Source organism: Canis lupus, chromosome 13 (genome assembly GCF_003254725.2).
Source record: "Canis lupus dingo isolate Sandy chromosome 13, ASM325472v2, whole genome shotgun sequence".
Classification (NCBI taxonomy): domain Eukaryota; kingdom Metazoa; phylum Chordata; class Mammalia; order Carnivora; family Canidae; genus Canis; species Canis lupus.
In genome coordinates, this window is record NC_064255.1 from 48792116 (window position 1) to 48815050 (window position 22935).

Consider the following 22935-nt stretch of genomic DNA (forward strand, 5'->3'; position numbering starts at 1 on the left):
ATTTTCATCCGTTTCAGTGGATGATTAGGAAACTTTGGGTTTTGTTTTGTTTTTATTCATAGATACTTAGAATGTTTAAAGTAGAAAAAGATCAAGAAGCAGCAGGTTACTTAATATCAACACAGAGGGAAATGATTGCACTCATTTCCCAATCAAGTTCTTTTGTATAGTGACAATTGTATGTACATAATCAGAGAATGAGTTCATTCTGTATTGTATAGTGAATTATTTTTTATTCAACTCAACAAAATACTCTTTATATGGGCCTTTCATTGAAAGATGGAAACAGATTTTTAAAAAATATAGAGCAATATAGACAGGATTTATTAAGTACCTGCCATATGGCCAGAATTATAGTAAGATTGATCACTGTCACCATTATGGTAGCTAACACTTACTGAGTGCTTTCTCTGTGCCACTCACTGTATGAAGCACTTTACATGCCTCATCTAATTCTCACAAACACTGTACATAATGTGGTGGTGACTATGATATTCTTATTGTACAGATAAGGAAACTGAGGTCTGCATATTGTGTAACTTGCCCATAACCACCCAGCTTCTGAGTGGCAGTTAGTACTCTTTCTCAGAGCCCATGCGTAGGAGAGCTGACAACACTGACTCTTGGCCTTTCATCTTGTTTGTGCCTATGCAGTGATCTCCCTGTGGGCTATGTGTTCCAGGCCCCTGGGAGGTTAACATATGCCCTGACCAGAATGTAGAATGGCTTGTTTTGATTGTTCCTGGAGTTATGTGCAGAAGGCCCCCCTTTAGGTAACTAGTAGAGATGGCTGGCACACCTGAGGTGCCACTTTAGAGAAATACCCTCTGACCTCACCACCATGTCCCTTGCCCCATAAAAGTTGTGGATTAAGGTCCGGACGGGGTAGAACAGAGGGCAGAGAACGGCTGCATAGTGCATGGATCATCTGTCACCTTGATTCCCCTGTCGTCAGTCAGTTACCCTGAATGAAACTGCAAACACTAGGGAGTGGCTTGCTCTGGTTTTCTGTCTCAGAGTGCCTTCTCAGTCTGGAGGATACTCTACTGACCCTTCTCTACCTTCTAACATCATGTTCTTAGCAACCTTTCTGGATAAAAGAAAGATAGGGATCTATAGCTTAGGAAAGTTTATACTTTTTTTATCACATGGTAAAATTTTAAGGAATGATGTGAAACTGTATATAATCAAGTTCCATTCTCAGTCTTTTTTCTCTCATATGACATCCTCTCCCTAAGCCGACCTCATCCAGTCCCTTGATTCTAATCCCTGTCTCTCACATGGTGATTTCTAAAACTGTATCAGCAAGCCCCACCTTTCTTAGAACTCCAAACTGCTTTTTCACCTTCTACTGGACGTCAGTATACGGTTGTCCCGTAGACAGACAGTTCATACACAGGGTGTCTAAAGAGAAACTTAAGAGTGGCTCATCTGTCTCTGTACATTCTGTTCCAGAATTCATTAATGGCTTGCCATCTACACCCTTCTTCAAGCATCCAGATGTTGCCCTCCCTTTCTTTCACCATCCTGTAGCTGTCTCTACTCTAATCCATGATTTTCACTGCCCCCAGTCATTTATCTAAAGTATTCTGATTTTAGGATTTTGTGGTAAAATTAATTAAATAGATCTATTGGAGGTGAAACTACTCAAAATGATTGGACTATTTAGATATAAAGAAAAAAAAGTCCATGCTGAATGAACTTTCACTGGTTATATATTTAATTCTGACATGTCTGTCTTGATTTCAAAGTAGTTGAGGTTTAGAGCTTATTTTGAGTTATTCCTTTTTGCTTCTGTAGCATTTGTATGTTTCTCTATGATCTCACTGGTCACATTTTTATAAGTATTTGTTTATATTTATCATTCCATTGAATAGCAGAGACTTTTCTCCTTTGGTTTGGTCTGTGAGGCCCAGCCATCACCAACAAACACACTGCTAGACAGCATGAACATTTACCAGCGTTTGCCAGTCTAAGGAATGAGTCATACAATTTTAAAATCGAAAATTAATCATAAATAGGTTAGGAAAGCATAATTTAATTTTCTAAGTTATCAAATTGTTCTCCATTAGTAAGCATCCAATCAAATAGTTTTAGCAAGTCTTTGCCTTTTTCACATCAATTCACCCAATATGAGTTGTTAAATTTCAGAATATAATTTCTCTGCTTAAAAATTTGAGTGGCTGTGTTACCTACTAATCAAGTAGCCTTTCAACTCTGACTAGAAAGCTCCCATTTATTATTTCATCCTGAAGGATTCTAAAATCTGATGTAAAAATAAGATAGATAATATGTCATAGTAACTAGGTTAATGGTTATAAATGAGCCATGATTCAGTAGCATTAATGCCAGCAATTAGCAGTTTAGTCTTTTTTCCTATTTCTTTTGCGAATGACCATTATCTGATTAGGGCTGTTCTGCCCATTCTAAAATATGTTTGACTTCTAAAACATGTGAATTATCACAGAATAACAGAGATTTGTTTGTGCATTTGGACAGCTAGAACCCGGTGGCAGTCAACACTACTAGTTCTGATACTCATTCTCAAGGTCTTGGGTTTTTTTTTTAACGCTGCAAGTGGAGTTAATTGCAGAACCGAAGAGTATCAAAGACAATAGTGTACTTTGTACATTTAACCTGGGGTTCATCACTTTTTTAACCCCCTGTATACAACATAATTATTTTTGCTAATAACTATTTAATATCAGCAACAATTATTATTTTCTGCATAATGATTATAATATCAGTAAATCTTTCACTGATTATTATATATATATTTATTGATATATATCATGTTTAGTTTACTGATATATTTAGTCTTGAAAAAAGTTAAAAACAAGTTCTGATTTAAAGGATATTATTTATATCCATTAAAATATTTCCTGTATAAAATAAAATCTGCACTTCCCAAACAAAAATATCACACCTGTTCTCACTGTTTCACTGTTCTCGTGCAAGTTAAAAACTTCAAATGGTCACATATATGACAGAAATGAAGCAACGAAAACTCACTTTCTTCATTTTATTATCGTCAGACTATCATTGTCTGTTTGAATCTGCTCTTTAAGTGCAAAAATATTTAGAGGGATCCCTGGGTGGCGCAGCGGTTTGGCGCCTGCCTTTGGCTCAGGGCGCGATCCTGGAGACCCGGGATCGAATCCCACGTCGGGCTCCCGGTGCATGGAGCCTGCTTCTCCCTCTGCTTGTGTCTCTGCCTCTCTCTCTCTCTGTGTGTGTGACTATCATAAATAAATAAAAATTAAAAAAAAATATTTAGAGTGGTAGGCTACACAAACTATGAAGCCAGACTGAGCAATTTGGAACCGTTACAAACTTACTCTGAGAATGCATTGGTGTAGCTCAATCTGCTTCCACACAGGTATAAATGGGTGTTCTCCAAACTAAATTCCACTTGGAGTAAGTGTTTAGTAGAGATACAGATTGTAAAGTGTGCTAATTTGAAGCTTCTATATATATCATTAAAATTTCAGCAGTGACTACAGTAATTGTTTGGAATTTAAACGAACAAAAGATTGGGGGTAGGGAGGAATATTTTATCAGTGACATTGTATTGATTTGCCAATGCATGATGTTAATAAAAAGTGGTCCGGGTTTTGGTCATTTCATCCATATTTTTGGATTTTCTATAGATACCTGGAGTAGACTACTTCCACTGCCCTGCTCTTTTTTTTTTTTTTTTCCACTGCTCTGCTCTTGAGATACTACTCATCAGTCTTGAATTACTGTTGTTTTGATTTCCTACTTATTGTAACCCACCCAGTAAACATACGTTACACCATCTACCTAGGTGGAACCTGAACCAGTGCCTCCAGTGTCTTCCACCACCTTCCCTTCCAACGTTCATTCCCCATCCTCAGCGCATCAGCAGTTTCACCAAATCCTCACTGTCAGAGAAAGAGGCAGGAGGTTGTCCCTCTTTATTATGTTTCAGCTTTATTATATTTCAAAATCTCAACAGTAGGAACAGTTATTGATGAATCAACTTAATTTGTGTTTTCCAGCCCTGCTTATGGTGATGTGACCTTATATTCACAGATGAATATCAGCAATGTACTGCCAGAGGACAGAATACATTTCCAAATAAATTGGTTCACTAAAGGGCAGCTGGGGTGACATCTTGCCGTTTGGCATCTTGGTATCTTTTTTTGTCAATTAATATAAAGGAACATAATGTCTCCTCAAACTGTTATAAGCATAGATTTGTCACAAGCAGATGCCACAACCATTAAATTTTAGGAAATCTGGAATGGTATTAAAGCGTTTAATAGCTATCAAGAGTAAGAGGAGATTTTCAGTGACAGTGGAATGGGAGTCAGATTTCCTTTTAATATGATTGATGAACACTGATAATAATAGCCGACATTTGTTGAATGTTTACTATATATGAGGCACTGTTATAAGTACTTCATAGGTATTCTGAGGCAGGTGCTCTTATTCCCATTTTATAGATGAGGAAACTGAGAGATCAAGCCATTTTCTTTGTATCATACAGCTAGTAAGTGGCAGAGCTGGGATTCCAGTGGGTGATCTGACTCCAGAGACCACACTATTAATCACTACATTCTTGGTGATACTTAAAAGCACTTTGGGTATCACCGAATTCCAGAGACACCAGAAACTAGCAGGTATTCAGTAAATGGTTACTGACATAAAATCAGTTTATACATAGATCCAGAAGCTGGGCAACCATACATCTTAACTGATCATAATTCCTCCATACCTATAACTAATAGAGCTTCTTTACTTAAGAAAAAATTCTTTAATGATGAAAATTTCCAAACATACAAATAGAGAGTGGTAGTATGATGAACCCTTGCAAATACATCACCCAGATTTGACAGTTTTATCAACACATAACCAATCTTAGCACCACCCAGTTGTAATATTTGAAGGCAAATTCCAGACATCATACTATTTTATTCATAAATTCTTCAGTGTGTGTCTTATCAAAAAGAATTCTTAAAAAAAATCTAATCTCAATCATATCATACCTAAAACTTAAAGATAATTAATATCTAATACCTATTCAGTGTTGACATTTTCCTATTTAATAAATGTATTTTTATGGTTGGTTTGTGTGAATCAGAATCCAACTAAGGTTCTTACATTGTGTTTGATACATTTCTTAAGACTCTTAATCTGTGAACACTCCTTTTTTCCCCCCTTCCTCTTACCATTTGTTGAAGAAACATGGTCATATATGTCCTGTAGAAGTTTCTGCATCATCTCACCCTCCTTTTGGTGAAGAAGACTTGCTTTTCATTTCCCTAAAGCCTAGGAAGGGACAGTAGAACAGTTGTAGACTGAGATATCCCTAACTGGAACTACTGGCCACTGGGAAGCAGAAATGGACAACAGCCAGCTTGACAATCCTAGTGTACTGTGTGGGGACCTACTTTTGTGCAGTGATCCTTTTATCTTTTGTGTTCATCTGATAATAAAGAGGCATAATAAGGCACAGGAGTGCCTTCTGAATCCTCAAATAATTGTCAAATGATACTGAATGTATATTAAGTGATACATTCTAATTCTTTGAAAACTGGTAAGTTGACAGATGCTTGAAAAAATTAATTCCCATTAACATGATATCATTTAATTAGAATAGCCAATGCTTTGTTCATTCTTAAAATGTAGATTCAGAGAATGGATACCTTGGTAATAAGGAATATGTCGAGTGATGCTTTGAGACCATGTGAATATCTTAGTCCCCAGTGATTTTTTGCATCCATTGACAATCCTTGCCTAAATCACCTGTTATGTGGGGGTTGTAAAATGGTGGTTTTTCTGATGTTATTTTTTTAAGAGATTTTTTATTTATTTATTTATTTTATTTTATTTATTTTTTTTTTAATTTTTTAAATTTATTTATGATAGTCACACAGAGAGAGAGAGAGAGGCAGAGACATAGGCAGAGGGAGAAGCAGGCTCCATGCACTGGGAGCCTGACGTGGGATTCGATCCCGGGTCTCCAGGATCGCGCCCTGGGCCAAAGGCAGGCGCCAAACCACTGCGCCACCCAGGGATCCCTTATTTATTTATGACAGAGAGTGAGAGAGGCAGAGACACAGGCAGAGGGAGAAACAGGCTCCATGTATGGAGCCTGACATGGGACTCGATCCCGAGACCCCAGGATCACACCCTGGGCTGAAGGCGGCGCTAAACCCTGAACCACCCGGGCTGCCCTTCTTGTTTCTTCTACATTATCAGTTTGCATTCTTCTGTAAAGAAAAGTTTCTCCTGTTTTTCTCTCTTGTCTGTTATTTGCTCTTTCATTATACTGCCTCTCATTCTCTTATCATTTTGTACTCATGGACTTTAAATTTTTAGAGTTTATGATACATTATTCTCATTATTCTTTTTGATGTTCATGTTGCACAAATTTGGCCCTTCAAACCTGTTCCTGTTGACTTTTAACATGGTCCTTTAGTCTTTGGTACTTCCTTGTTTTTTGGCGTAGCAAGATGTCCCAGGGTCACCTTACTATCCTTGCCCCAGACTAAAACTCAATCATTTCCTTAAGGATTCCACCTCTGTTGTGGGTAGTGGTATTTTAACAACCAAGATCTGGGTGTAGGCATTGCTTTTTTTCCATGCGCTTTTTGACATGGCCTGAAGTCTTCAGCTGAGGGTGAAGGAAGGATATCTAGCCTTTGAACCTTGCTGAGAGAATTCCTTAATCTCTTCCAGATCCCTTAGGATTGTTGATAGTTGAATGAATAGTATTTCCAGTTTTTCCATTCTCTGAGGATGAAAATTTGTAGGCTGTTTTCTATTCCAGTTGACTTAAAATTTTACCTACTTTGTTGTTACACAGGAATCATAAAATTATACACTCTTTATAACTTTTTACTTAAAAATTGTCTTCATCAGTGTGTTTACCAATTTTGAAAATCTGCTATAAGTGAATTTTAGCCCTAGAAAAATGCTCATCCACAAAAGTATTTTTTACATAGAATTTTATTGGGTTCTTGTACTTCTAAAGTTCAGTTGTGGGCAGCCCCGGTGGCGCAGCGGTTTAGCGCGGCCTGCAGCCTGGGGTGTGATCCTGGAGACCCAGGATTGAGTCCCACGTCAGGGTCCCTGTATGGAACCTGCTTCTCCCTCTGCAGGGGTCTCTGCCTCTCTCTCTCTCTCTCTCTCTCTGAATAAATGAATAAAAAAATCTTAAAAAAAAAAAAAAAGTTGTCACTATGAAGCCCCACTTATGATCCATCCCAGTTGTGTTTCACCCCTGCTGTGGTATGTATAAAGAAGCTTGAGATCAGTGAAGGTTTAGGTCACTTCCTTAAGGTTACACACTAGCAGAAACAAGACTAGAGCTGAGGATTTTTTGTTTGTTTGTTTTATTCTCATGAAAAATAATTAGTTTACCCCCATTTATTATCTTAGAGTAAGTTCTGGAATGTAGTGAGAAAAGGACCTTCAAATAAAAAGAATGGCCTTATGGAGTGAAAAAAGGAAGAATAAATTTTTATTTTAAGAGCAGGCATCAATTAGAAGCAGGGAACCTGAATTTTCTAGCTTAAAAAGAATAGAATTCTCTGTTATTGAAATCTTTTTTTCTCAAATTCATTTTTCTTGCTTCCTCCGCCCCTGATATTTAACATGAAAAGTGGCTGATGTTTTTGGAGGCAGAGGCTACATACGGTGTTTTGGGAAAGGAGTGAACTGTGAACTTTTCTACCTATAAACTAGAGCTTTCCCTGTTGTACAGCATATGTTACTTTAGACTCTTGTAAGGTAGGTATCTAGGTGTGTCTGCCTGGCTTTATGAAATACTGTTACTGGTTATTGATTGTCTTTTATTAGTGTGTCTCAGTTGCCCATTAGCCATATGTAGTTCTTTGGTTTTATTAAAGTATGGTTCTCTGTAAAAACCCTCTTATTCAGTACACCACTGTGACCTTCAATCTGGTAAGCCTCATTAAATCTCGGCTTTGCTCCAGAGAGCCAAAGCTAGCTCCAAGGCAGCACATATCGAAGCTGTCTGTAGGCTTTGTTTGCACAGAGGGACACTTCTATTACACTGTCCTTGGTATCACAATGGGTGGAAGAGGGAAATGTTACTTTCTTTTCTCCAGGATTTTCTTGTAGTGGAAGAGATTGATTGAGACACAGGCAGGCACTAGAATTTGAGCAAAATAAAATGGGAGTTGTCACTGTGTCCCATCTTATCAATTTTCCCTCATGAGTGTATGGGGGAGCAATGTGGTATGGTACAGAAGGGACTGAAAGTTAACTCACACTGGCTAGATGTAGAGCCTGTAAAATAATAGATGACTTTAATTTATTGCTTTTCATAGAGTATAATGTAGTCTGCAAAGCATAAGCTACAGAGCACTGCGAACACTGATTGCAGAGCTTTTTATCAGGATGAAACAGTTCCTGTTTCTCTTTGTGTGTAAAGGAATCCTTAGTCACTGCTGATTCTGGAATTCTTTAGTCTGGTGCTTAATTAATTTGTTTGCTGGGCAGATCCTTCATGCCATCACTGTACATGCTTCTTAACAAGGGTGATCAGGTCATTTTCTGCTTTTTTTGAGATGCGCCCAAACTAGAAGTAGAAAGTCCATTAGGAACACGTCTCAATTTTTATTATTATGAAATAGATAAATAATAGTTCAAATAGGTATGAAAAATATTGCTTAAATTTCTGTACCTCCCACACAAATGTACTCTTTTACATTAAAAAAAAAATAAAAGACCGTATTTTGTTATAACTGGACAAGGTTAAAGACACTTTAAAATAGATAATAGACTTGGCTATAGTGAATAACCTTGAGTCAACAAGAAAGAATATTTCTGAGGTAAAATTATTTGAACTCATTATTTATTCAGTAGCCAAGAAAATATGTCAAATAGTTATTTTGGGAATCTGTTAAAAAATTAAAAGTATTACTAAATTGTTTTATCTGTTTATGAAACTTTTTCTTTTTTGTCTGAGGAAAACAAGAAACTCAGCCTTACTCAGTTGATAGACCACTGTGGGTTAGATGATAAACTGCTACACTACAACAGAAATGAAGAATTTATGGGTGTTTAATTCATAATTTTTTTCTCTGGAATATTTTTGAGAATGACAAATTTACTTAATACATCTTAAAAGGAAGGTAGAAACCATTAGGGCTTAGAGAAAGGTGTCTTGATGAATGTCAATTTAGGGCACTCTGCTATGTAAAGTAAGTTCTAAAATGAAAATTTAGTATTTTGAATAAATTTGCCAGAGAAAACTTGGCATTTAAAGAAATGTGAAAAAAATTAAATCATGTTTACAAAGTAATTGGGTCATTTCTGGAGGTCAATTTTAATACGTTTTGTTTATTGTGGTAAAAAAGTTTTAGAGTTTTATTTTAAATGTTAAAAATTAGTTCAGTCTGGTGAATGTCTAAACCTAAAGTTGTCTAAAAATGCTGGCCTGTCTCCTCTAAGTTTATGACCCTTGTTTCTATCCATTTACCCCACCTTTCCATCTGAATGGTGTAGCAGGTAATTAAACATATTTATATGTCCAAAAAAGAAAAAAAGGGATCCCTGGGTGGCGCAGCGGTTTAGCGCCTGCCTTTGGCTCAGGGCACGATCCTGGAGACCCGGGATCGAATCCCACGTCAGGCTCCCGGTGCATGGAGCCTGCTTCTCCCTCTGCCTATGTCTCTGCCCCCCCCCCCCCCGTGTGACTATCATAAATAAATTTAAAAAATTAAAAAAAAAAAACGAAAAAAAAACCTTTTTCTTTTTACTTTGTTCATCACAAGTATTATTGGCTTGATTCTGAGGAAACAAAAAGCATTAGAACTGTGTGTTAACTGGCTTTTTGTTGCATGGATTTAGATACTTAGGTGGGGGAAGTGGTGGAGGGAAAGTGCGGGGGGAGTTGGAGTATACATAGATTTACTATTACTTTACAGGTTTTTTTGGCTTATAAGACAAACTCTCCATAAACTTTTTACTTTCTCCCTGGTATACTGCACCATGGGGCTGCTGCCACCAGGGGATGTTGATGTCTAGGAGGGGCTACATGATTCAAACTGGAAGACATCTCAGTGACTCATCATTTTGATAAGCATTGATTGATTGATTGATTGATTATTTATTCATGAGAGACACACAGAGAGAGGCAGAGACATAGGCAGAGAGAGAAGCAGACTTCCTGCAAGGAGCCTGATGTGGGACTCGATTCCAGGACCCCGGGATCATAACCCAAGCCAAAGGCAGATGCTCAACTGCTGAGCCACCCAGACGTCCCATCAATAAGTATTTATTGAACTTAATATGCATCAGGCAGTGTGCTACACCTTGGGGATACAAAGATGAATAAAGCACAAAACCGGCAAAGTGATAAAATTATGCATACAGTTCCATAGAAGGACAAAAACAGAGCTAACTTGATATTATGGAAGATGTCCTGAAGGGAATGTGTGAGTCATACCTTGAGGGATGATTGTGAGTTCTGTTAAAGTAAGGATAGTTTTGCAGATAACGGATTCCAAGAGAACATAACTTATGTAAGTTATGCAACTAATATATGTTTTCCTGTAAAGCTGCAATCATAAATTCAAATTAGAAAGTCCTAATTATTAAAAATAATATTTATTATCTTTAAAATTTTTATTTATTAGAGCACAGGCACACAAGCAGGGAGGGGCAAAGGAGAGGGAGAAGCTGACTTCTTGCTGATTAGGGAGCCTGATATGGGGCTCAATCCCAGGACCCCAAGATTGTGACAAAAACTGAAGGCAGCTGCTTAACCAACTGAGCCACCCAGAGATCCCTAAAAATAATATCTCATATAGAACATGTAGGACTATTATTTGGAGCAAGATTTTAAAAGAATATAAATGTTTTAATATGTTTAATTATCTTTTGGTTAATCTCTTTCTGTTAACAACCAATTTTTAGGCTAATTTGTTTTTAAACCATCTTAAAATTACCCTAAACTTTTTAAGATCAAAATGCAATGGATCCTCCCTTCCCCATCTCTTTTTGTCTATTTTATTTGTTTGTCTATCTATATCTCATTATCTGTCATAATTCAGGAACTCCAGAGAGCTTAGAATAAAAAAAAAAGACTTCATTCTATTTAATTTTCTCACCTGCTAATACATTAGTTTATAATGTACAACAGTTGCACAGTTGTTTTCTTCTGTGCCTGAGACAAAATTGGCTTTCTGCCAATTCAGCTTACACTTTATCCCATGAAGCTACTTTAACCAGGTCACTGTCTCCTTGTTACCAAATCCAGAGGATTCCTCAATCACTTCCTAGTGCACAGCTTGAAAAGATTGTCACTTCTCTGCTTAAGACCATTCCATTTTCTCAATTGCTTTTAGTATGAAGTTTAGACTCTGTAATATGTCCACATCTGACCCCATTTTTACCTCCAGCCTTGTCTCTTACTGCATTTCTCCACCCACTGTCAAGATCCCAAATAATTGATTTTCTTTCAGTTCTTTGAATGAACCATGTTCTTTCTTACCTCTGGGACTTGCTGTCCCCATGTGTTTCTTTTTCTACTCCTGTGCTGGCCAACTATTACTCAGCCTTTAGGCCTGAGTTCAGAACTATGCTTTGTTTTTAAAAAAAACAAAACCTCAACCATGTTTTTAAAAATCCATCCACAGTTTCAGTATCTCTAGTCTAAACAGTCATTCTAACATGTCAAAACTACTCTGAAACCCCACAACTGGTGTTTCTGTTTCTACTCCTGCCCCTCAGCATCATCCATTCTCTGTATAGTCACAAGTGTGAGATCTTAAAAATATAAATCACATTGTGTCGCTTTTATTTAAATCATTCAGTGGCTTAGCATATAATTCAGCTTAGGTGTTTAGGCATTTGACTTGACCATGTCACAATTGCAGATCCTACTCTCATTCTTGCCTACAGATATAAAGTGGGCATCCAGGTGATCCAGTATGTGCTTATATAATTTTTTAGAAAGATTTTATTTATTTATTCATGAGAGAGACACAGAGAGGGTGGGACATAGGCAGAAAGAGAAGCAGGCTCCCAGGGGGGAGCCTGATACAGGACTCGATCCCAGGACCCCAGGATCATGACCTGAGCCAAAGGCAGATGCTCAACCACTGAGCCATCCAGACATTCCTGCTTGTATAATTTTTTAGGAATGTTACTAAAATAAAAATACAAAGCTAAAAAATTCTTACAAGTGGTATTCCACCTTTTGAGGTACCTTTAGTCTTTAAGAAACACTAATTCAAGGGGTGCCTGGGTGGATTGGTCGGTTAAGCGTCCAACTTTGGTTTCATCTCAGGTCATGGTCTCAGGGTCATGGGATTGAGCCTTGTATGGGGCTCTGCGCTTGGCACAAAGTCTGCTGGTGATTATCTCCCTCTCTCTTTCCCTATGTTCCTCCCCCCTGCTCATGCTCTCTCTCCCTCTCTAAAATACATAAATAAAACCTTAAAAAAAAAAAAAAAGAAACAAACAAAAGAAACAACCAACATTAATTCAAGCCTTTCCCTGGAAAGTCTTTTCTGACATCCTTGTACCCTGCCTCCCACTACTCTGGGTGATGAACCTCTTTTTTGTTGTTCTTTCCTTAGGATTTACCGTTTGTTGAAATAACTTCTTAAGCTACTTGAGGAATCCTAGGTGATAGTAATGAAGAACCTGGCTATGAATTTAATTACATTTTAATATATATTTTAAAAATTAAAATTAAAGATAATAGTAATCATATACATTCAGAACATAGTATCTCTGTGTGAAACACAGTATGGTGTTCAGACAATGCTTGGTGCTTATATGAATTTACTGGGATCCTTGGAATAACTCCATCATGTTTCCCATGAATTTAGAACTACTGCAGTAGAGAACTAGCTTAGCTATGGATGTTCTGTACAGACTAGTCACCCAGGGGTGTGCCATTTTGGAGTAGTTAACATCTTCCAGAGAAGCTGCAGTAGAGTGGTAATCATTTGATGGTTGTAGTAAATGTTCTGTTACATATGTAACAATGCCCTTTTCCTGGCCTTTAGTGATGACAGCAATTTCAGGGGCTCTTTTAAAAAATTGGGACCCACCCAAAAGCCACTTAGTAAAGTCTTAATCAGGTTAGATTTTGCAACCTGGATCTGGCAGTGGATTGTTACCTACTCTGAGGGAGATCAGATTCAACATGGACTTTTGGAAGTATTCCGATTTCAAGTAGATTGTAACTTTCGGGATTTGCCCTCTTTCCTGAAGATCCCCATTCATTTACCACTTTAAATTCTACATTTTTTTCTTCAAAACTCCACTCATCCATAAACATCCCTCTTATCCTTCTCTGTTCTGATTAGCTGCACCACAAACTCTCATACTTCCTTACATTCCACTTTATATTGTTCTATAATGGCTTTAGTATCAATCAATCATACTATAGGCCATACTATTTTAGTATTAATCAGTCATACTATAGGGCTTCTAGAGGACAGAAATTTTTTTCCCAAAGGATATGGGATAAGACTGGATAATCAGTAGTCACTTACTAAATACATACTTATTTTTTTAAAAAAATACATACTTATTTAAGTTATTAAGTATGCACTCACTGGGACTTTATTTTTCTTCCTTCCCTTTCTAATCAATTAGCTAACAAATCTAAATCTGAGCATCTAAAATAAATGTATGCTGTAGTGCTGCTAAGCTTCTGAAGGAAGGTCAAGGGACCTCTATGAGGCTGAGATGCACCAATTGCCATTGGCTCTGGATAGCAGAGATCTTGAATGTCTGACCCATTTTGCAATAGCAAACACAGCAGAAAGCTATTGGATGTCTGATTGCCCTTGTAGCTTACACTCTTGCTGAGTCACTATTTCAGAATTCTCTTAGTTTGGCTGGATTCTATTTCCAAGACTTCCTTATATCTGCAATGTGAAAAACCTATTTTTCATTAGAAAATGATCATTTAGAAACAAGAGCAATCAGTGATGATGCAAATTAGATTTTGCCCTTTGTACTGAATACACTAAATAGATTAGTAATTTGTAAGTATGAAAACTCCAAAAGACAAAGTGTGTGTAAAGGAGGAACTTTTATCGTTTTACTGTTATCTACAAAGTAGGTACATATTTGTTGTTATTGATGTTTTGATCTTAGTTATTCTAAAACTAAATAAGATGGCACTTTAATTTTATATTCATCTTCCACATCTCACTCTCCTCCTATCAATCATTCAGCAAACAAATATTTATTAGGTGTGGATATGAATGTGTAAGAGAAAATATAATTGAGTTCAGCAAATATTTATGGAGAATTTATTTTGTGTCAAGCTCCGTGCCAGTGGAAGAGATACAGCATTACTAAGAAGTGACTTCCTGTCTCCTGGAGTTTACAGTCTGCCTAAAAACAAGCAGTAAACAATTAGAAAGGTGATCCAGATCAAAGGTATATAAAAATTAAACTGAATTGATACAAAAGATAAATTTAACATAGCCCCTTCTTTTAAAGAGCTTATAGCTTAAGTGTCAAAAGAGAGAGATACAACTTACTAGAATGACAAGCAGAATAAATATTGTAGAAGTAATAGTAATAGTACTTAGGGACAAAGGCTAGACAATGATAAATTGGGACCTGAAGAATTATAAAAGACTCCATGAATAAGAAGGCACCCCGGAAAGGTAGACATTTCGACAGTCATGTAAAGGACGGTAAGGCATTCTGGATGTTGGTGGTATTAATTAGTCATACCCATCATCCAATCCTGTTGATGGTGGAGGTTAAAATATATTATCAGCCATATTGCCGGATTGAGGAATGTGGCTTGGACATAGGGCCAACATGGGGCCTACAGCATTTCTCCTTTCTCCATGGTTACGAGTGTCAACTCCATTGGAGGCATAACAGCTAGAAAACTGCATGCCACCTTCAAAAAGAGGGTGTGCTATGCCGATGGGCTGGCAACTCTGAGAGAATGGGCTAGTCAGAAGCTGGCTCATACCTGAGTACTGACCTTCTCCCCAGTCAGATTGTTTATCTCTTGAGAGGAGGAAATATAAGAAATGGTAAGCGTGAAAGCTTATTCCTCATTACTTCCTGAATACAGCAGAACTATGGGCAGAAGTGCCCATAGGCTAAGCCAGACACTTGGGGAGAATAGATGAAATCTCCCTATACTTGATAAGAAAACAGACAATTGTAATGGTAAATTGCATGATACAAACAGAAAATTCTACAGAGATCAAAGATGGGGGGGGGCTGTTGAGAGGGGAGAAGGGATATCATCAGATCCTAGAAGGGTCAGGGAAGACTGCCTGGAGAAGGGCTAACTTGAACTGTATCTGTGATTCAGATTGAAAAAACAGATTCACACTGGTTTTTCTTTTCTGAATAGCATGTAAGTACATCAATAGAAAACCGAATTACATGTTTTTTGCTAAAAGACATGGGGCAACTCATGCAGTTTCTTGGAACAGTGCATTATTTGCCTAAGAAAGATCGACTTTGGGAGCTTCAAACCAGTTCCACATAGGAGGGTGCCCAGCTAGCATGAAAAGCAACAAGGAAATGCCAAATGTCCATTTTTAATGCTTTCTCCATCCCCCAGTTAGCGTTGATCAAGTATCTGCTCTATTTCCTGACCCCTTCACCTCCATCTATATTTTTCTGGCAAAGGAAAACAGGTATCTTATTTTAAGTAGTATTTCATGGGGATGCTTGAGTGGCTCAGTTGGTTAAATGTCTGACTTTTGGTTTCGGATCAGGTTGTGATTTCAGGGTCATGAGATTGAGCCTCCCCCAGCGGGCTCTGCACTGGGCATGAAGCCTGCTTGAGATTCTTTCTCTCCTTCTGTCTTTCCTCTCCCCTTTCCCCTTTGCTCACATGCACACACTCTATTTCTCTTAAAATAAAATAGTATTTCATGGATAGGTGCCAACACCATGAAGACAGCCTTCCCATCCTCCTTTAAAAAGATATTATGAGTGGGTTGGGAGTGAGGAAATACAAAATTACGGGTTGAAGGAACAGCAAACAGTTGAATGCTCAAGGTGCTTTTAAACAGTTTTATTGAAGTAAAATTGATGTATAGTATTTAAGGCATGCAATTTGATGAGATTTGACATAAATACAATCTGAAATTTCCCTCTATGTAAGGCCTTAGCCTCCCTCAAATGTTGATATGTCATATTTTCATTTCATTCAATTCAAAACATTTTCTGATTTCCTTGTTGATTTCTTTGTCTCAGGGGGTTATTTAGAAGGGTATTTTTTAGTTTTCAGGTATTTGGATATTTCAGATATCTTTGTCCTCTTAATACCTATTTTTGCTGTGGTCAGAGATCATGCTTTGTATGATTTCAGTGCTTTTAAATTTATTTGGCCTGACTTTTGTGGTCACTTGAGAGGAATATGTTGTATTTTTCTGTCATTGGATCAATGGAGTTAACTAGGTCCAATCAACTAGGCTACTTTGTTGATAATATTGTTCATGTTTTCTGTTGTCTTACGGATTTTCTGTGTACTTGTTCTGTTAATTATTGAAAGAGGTATTGAAATCTCTGATCTAATTGTAAATTTGTCCGTTTCAATACCTTTTCATTTTAATCATTTTTGCTTGTATTTTGAAGCTCTGTTATTAGGTACATAATTATTATTATGAAATGACCCTCCTTATTGTTGGTAATAGTTACTGCTCTGAATTCTACTTTGTCTAATATTAATATAGCCATTCTAGCTTTTTAAAAATTGTTATTGTGGTATATCTTTTCCCATTTTTTTACTTTGTATTTGAAATGAATTTTATTTTTTTTTGTATAGCCTGACAAGCTCTCCTTTTTTATTTAGAATTAATTTGGTTAATGATATGATTAAGTTTAAAGCTACTATCTGTTTTTTGTTTTCACATTTTTTCTTTGTTCTCCTTTTCTTTTTCCTGCCTTTTTGGAGGCAGAATTGAGTTTTTTACAGGGGGTGGGTGGGCAGGACTGAGTATTTTTTTATGGTTCCAATTATTTCCAGTATTGTTGTTATATTTTTTGTGATTGTCCAGAATTTACTGTGTACATCTTTAACTTATCAATACCTCATATACAAGTAATATTATCTCACTTTACATACACTATATGAATCTTACAATAGTATATTTCCACTTTCCCCTACTAACCTTCATTTATTATTGTCCTGTATTTTACTTCTACATGATTTTAGGTTAAAATCATATACTTTATTATTATTGTTGCTTTATTTATTTTATTTTATTTTATTTTATTTTATTTTTTATTATTGTTGCTTTAAATAACTATCTTTTAAAAACATTTTAAAATTAAACAAGTATTTCATACTTAGTCCCATGTTTGCCATTTTTGGCCATCTTCATGCTTTTGTATAGACCCACATTTCTATCTGGCATCACTGTTCATCTACCTAAAGAACTTCCTTTAAAATTTCTTCCTTTAAAATTTGATTGCTGGTGATGAATTTCATTTCACCTTTGTTTTTGAAAGCAATTTTCACTGAATAGAAAATTCTAGGTTAACAGGGTTTCTTTTCCTTTCAGTTTTTACAAATACACTGCTGTTTTCTGTCCTCGACTGAAATCTGTCATTCTTATCTTTATTCTTCTGTATATGCTGTATCTTTTTTCTCTGGCTCTTTAAAGATTTTCCTCTTTTCCACTGGTTTTCAATAATTTGATTTTGTTATACCTTGATATGGTTTTCTTTATATTTCTCATGCCCGAGGATTTGTTTAGCAAAACTTTTCAGCCATTATTTCTCTCTCTTTTTTTTGGGCCATTATTTTTTCAAATAATTTTTCTCTCTTCTCACTTTTATCTTCTCCTTCTGAGACTCCAATTATACATGTTAGGCCACTTAATATTGTCTTACAGCTTAGTGAATTCATTTCCTTCATTTCAGTGATTTTGCAGTCTTCCGTTTTAGAGACTTTTTATTGCTGTGCCTTCACATTTACTCATTTTTTCTAATATACTATCTTATCTGCTGTTAATCTTGCCCAGAGTATTTTATCCTTTAGAAGTTTGATTTGGTCTTCTTTATATCTTCACTTTCTCTCTTTATCATGCTCATACTTTCTTTTACCTTCCAGAACATATGGAGCATATTTTGTATATGTTCAGGTTCAAATAAACAAATTCCCAGGTTATTAGCATTTTTAATAACTTTGTTTACCAAGGGACGCCTGGGTGGCTCAGCGGTTGAGCGTCTGCCTTCGGCTTGGTACAATCCTGAGGTCCAGGATCGAGTCCCATATCAGGCTCCTTGCTGGGAGCCTGCTTCTCCTTCCGCCTATGTCTTTGCCTCTCCCTCTGTGTGTCTCTCATGAATAAATCAATAAAATCTTTAAAAAAACCAACAACTTTGCCAAGTCATTCATCCATGTCATTTCTGGGTTTGTTTCTATTGATTGACTTTTCTTCTGATTATTGGTCATGGTTTTTGCTTATTTGCATATCTGGAAATTTTTATTGGATGCTGGACATTGTGATTTTTATGTTGCTGGATGCTGGATTTTTCTTTAATTCTTTGAAATGGTTTTGGATTTTGTACTAAGATGTAGTACCTGGAGAAGAGTTTGATCTTATGGGAAAGTTGATGTGTTCAAGTTTTTCTGTTGGCCTTTGTTAAGCAAACTGATTTACAGCCTTTGGTCTAGTGCTATATTGTTCCCACTACTCAGGCAATACCCTTCTGAGGATTGTATTCCTTGACCTTATGTTAGAAAGCCTTTCCATTCTGGCTGGTGGGGACATGAACTAATCATGGTCTGTGAACTCTACTTCTTGTGCCCTCTAATCCATGCTTTAGGTAGTTTTTTCACATGAATGTGCCAATCAGTATATAGTCTCTGCTAAAGACTGAAGGATAATTCTCTGCAGATCTTCAGACCTTCTCTGTGTAGCCCTCTCATTTTTATTACCCTGTCCCTGAATTCTAGCTGCCTTGGTTTCTCTTTCAACTCTCATCAGCTCAGACCACGGGGCTGCACCTGGCCTCCTTCCACCTGCATTGTTGGCTCTAAATTCTCTACAGTCAGTAAAGTGTGCTCACCTCTTCTTTACCTTCTGTTAGGGACCTCTGTCCTACACTTCATATATTTTGTCCAAAACTTTTTTCGTTGTCTTAAGCTGAGAAGGAAAATCTGGTCCCACATGGCGACAATTCAGGTAACATTTTAAAGAGTGAAAAAATGGAAACAGCCGTAAAGAGTTTATTTCAGATATTCTTCTTTTTGATTAACTTTGAGGGTAACCAGTTGGGTAGCCTGCTTTCTCCACTGAACTTCAACGGAAAACTTTTGCATTAAGCCTACTTTAGCTGATTAAGCCTTTCCTTTCAATATCTCCCTCAAAGGATTTGACATTCTAGTCTAGGTTTAGGTGACAGTGATCCACAATTGTCCTTGATGACTTTCTCTGAGATTATGATCTTGAGGTTTAAACCATCGATTTAGGAGATAGATAGCATGATGAAGTAATGTTATTAAATCACTGACACTTCAGTTCTCTGATTTTTAATTCAGACTATTTATTAATCTGCACCATGTGACTGCACTTGAACTCTCTGTGGGTAAAAGGACAGTTTATTATTCCTCTATCAAAAGAGTCTGAAACATGAGATTTGAAAAGGTTTGACCCTACTTGATACTAGAAGAGATGCCTGTTCTAATTTTAAACGTTTTAACCTAGAAAACTGAAAATAACTTGCCTTTCCTTTAACAAACAAAGAAAAAACACATTTGATGATTACTGTTTCTCATTCTTTCCCGAAGATGTCTTCCTTTTTCTCAGCAGATTTCAAAAAGCTCTGATTATTTGAGCCTCCAGTAATAAATATAACTTTATAGGTTTCAGAATTAGGCCAATGTATGTAACAGTTCTTCTGATGAAAGGCCTGCTGATGGCATGAAGAAAAGTGCTAGTGAAGTTGTTATGGCATCTATATATCAGTAGGTCCAAATGAAGCTGGAGAAGCCATTCTCAAGTTTGTTTTCACTAAAAGGTACTTCCGTGTACTCAATTACAACTGTCTTTAAGTGATAAAATCTCTTTTCCTCATGTATTGAATTTGTGAAATCACTCCAATATTTACTAATTATCATCTGTCATAATATTACCATCATGCCTCTAAAGCTTTAAGAGCAAGAAAAAAAAAAAACTTTGCTTTACCTTTCTCTCTTCTTTTTGAGTCTGAAAATAAGAGTCCTTTCTGTCTTTCTAGTTTCTCTTTTTCTTGATCACCTGGCAAAGAGCCTTGTTCATTTCACTACATCTCTAGAGGCAAGAATGTAGAGGAGAAAAGTGATTGTCTTTAAACCCTTGTAACTAGAAAGCTTAGAGTGCTTCCTTTGTTTTTGAATAAAGATGAAGTTCTGAAAGGAAGGCTGAGGCCTTGTAGTTGCTCAGCTTTCATCCTGTGTCACAGCCCCGCATCTCTAGCCTGCCTCTGAAGGAACACTTGTGTGAGGAAGAGAAGTGCTTCAGCATGCTGAGGTGATTGACACGTACCTAGAACAGAGCTTATGTCTCTGGGAATACAGTGAATGTGAAAATTCTATAGAAGAGGAGAAAGTAGGTTTTATGTATTTTCCTTTTTTTTTCACAAATAAAACTACATTTATATATTAAAAAAAGACAACAGTTCATAAACGTCCCCACAATTTAAACTCTTTTCCTTTTTTTTATTTTATTTTATTTTATTTTTCTATTCCCTTTCAGTATTTGCCAACCTGCATAATGATTTTGAAGTAAAAATCATAACATAAATAAAACTTGACATTCGAGTTTTTAAAGTCTGCTTTACATATTACAGATTTTGTATGCTTTCAGCAATTTCTTTTGGATTACTGTGTACTCGTTTTGTCTCACTATGTATATCTTTTAAAGTATCATTACCAGAAGACAGAATTAATTTCTCTTTTTATGGGGAAATGTATGTTTTAACTCCTTTTAGCATTTTATGCCTCAGCAATTTTGCCCTTTATCCCTTCTGTCCACAGATACTCGCCAAAGTTAATTTTGACTGATATCTAGAAGATCTAGAAGTCTCTCAGGCACTGTCACTGTGCATCAAATTTACCTTGTTCTTTAGCATTGGTCTAGATTTTTGCTGAAACTACAAATGATTCTGTGTGAATTTGGGAAGCTTTGTTGGCTAATACATACTGCTTAGTTATTAGCATACTCTTTTTGATGTCCCATGCACCACCTATTGTAGTTTCCCTTTCTGTTTGTGTTTTTTAATAACCTCTGTCTCTGAAGCATTCATATGCACATCAGTAAAAAAGAGAAAAATCTTTCTTTAATAAGTGTGATTGATGGAACTTTTCTTTCCTATTGAATTTCTATGTTTCTTATTCCTAATAATATTTTATTAGGCATAAATGTTCCTATATTATATAACTGCTGTGTACACAAACATTACTATTCTCTGAAAATGTGTATTTATAGTCTCAGATAATGAAAGATAAATGAAAAACAATCCTGCATAGCATAGTTAGCATTTCAAAGGGCTAGATCTCTGAAACATCCCATTTTTTCCCTGTCAGCTCTCTTTTATCCACATTTTTATCCCATCCACATTAAGAGTTCATAGTCCTTCTAACAACCACTGTCTTGGCAATAATCCCTTGCTCTTCCATAATGCAAGCCCAGTTAAAAACTAAACCCCGAATAAATCTCAACCTCTTCATGCCTGTTCCCAGGCTCCTGAATTTATCTAGAAAACAAGTCATACAACTAAGCATGAAGGAATGAACGAAAGAAAAGTATTCTTCACTGGTATATAAAAGTTATGGTAGTGGGGCACCTGGGTGGTTCAGTGGATGAGCATCTGCCTTTGGCTCAGGTTGTGATTCTGGAGTCCTGAGATCAAGTACACATCAGGCTCCCTATAGGGAGCCTGCTTCTCCCTCGGCTTATGTCTCTGTGTCTCATGAATAAATAAATAAATAAAATCTTTAAAAAAAAGTTATGGTGGCACAAAATAATTGTTTTAGAAGTCAGACAAAGAGCAGATCATTGTGAATTGTGGGGGGTAATCAGGGAAGGGATGAGATTTAACTTCTCTTCAGTTTTTTGCTATTACTTCTGGGAGCTGCTACCAAGTAAGATTTTGTGAAGAGTTAAACCTAGACATTTAATGACAAAATTAAAATTGTTTAAACTCTCCATACCAGAGATAGACACCAGATTTTTTTGTTTTTTACCAAAGGAAAAAAAATTACTGACTCGACGGAGTGTTTATGCTGGGAGTAATGAGAGACTGAAAGATAAAGTTGGGCCAGTTGATGGAAAGGTCTTGAAATACTGGGCAGAGGACTTTAAGACATACTGGAAATATTTTCTTGTAGTTACCTGTCATCTAACAGTGATTTATCTTCACTAAATCTTTCAAGAAGATTCTCTAGAACTTGGAGTGAGTTTTTTAAATTTTTATTTATATATTTTTAAGATTTTATTTATTTATTCATGAGAGACACACAGAGAGAGGCAGATATACAGGCAGAGGGAGAAGTAGGCTCCATGCAGACAGCTCGACACGGGACTCGATCCTGGGTCTTGGGCTGAAGGTGGCGCTAAACCGCTGAGCCACCTGGGCTGCCCAGTTTTTTTAAAGATAATTCTTTTACACTTTTGATATTTACTTGCGATATATAAGAATTTCGACTTCTCTTGTTTTGAACAAGTTTGCTTTAATACTCTTCACTAATTACGTAGATATTCTTGAGAAATCTGGGGATTATCAAATCTTTTTCCAATTTACCTTTAAAAAAAACAAAAATTTTTATGCTAGATATTTTATATGAGTTGGAAAAGACTTCTAGTCTTTTCTCTCATGATTTTGGCTTTGTTTTCTTGCTTATAAAAGCCTGCTTCTTTCCTCATCGTAACATTTTCTTTTAGTATTCTAACGAGCTTTTAAAATATTTACTCAAAAAAATATTTGCTCCTT

At 36.5% G+C, this 22935-nt stretch overlaps 1 protein-coding gene and 1 pseudogene across 10 annotated transcripts in view; one reads left to right on the forward strand and one right to left on the reverse strand.

Annotated features, from left to right (window-relative positions):
• Window positions 1-22935, forward strand: part of LOC112652356 (bifunctional phosphoribosylaminoimidazole carboxylase/phosphoribosylaminoimidazole succinocarboxamide synthetase) — a 388335-nt gene that overhangs the window by 83709 nt on the left and 281691 nt on the right. The window lies entirely within an intron of this gene.
• LOC112652359 (peroxiredoxin-1-like) overlaps window positions 1-22935 on the reverse strand; it is a 66779-nt pseudogene that overhangs the window by 32551 nt on the left and 11293 nt on the right.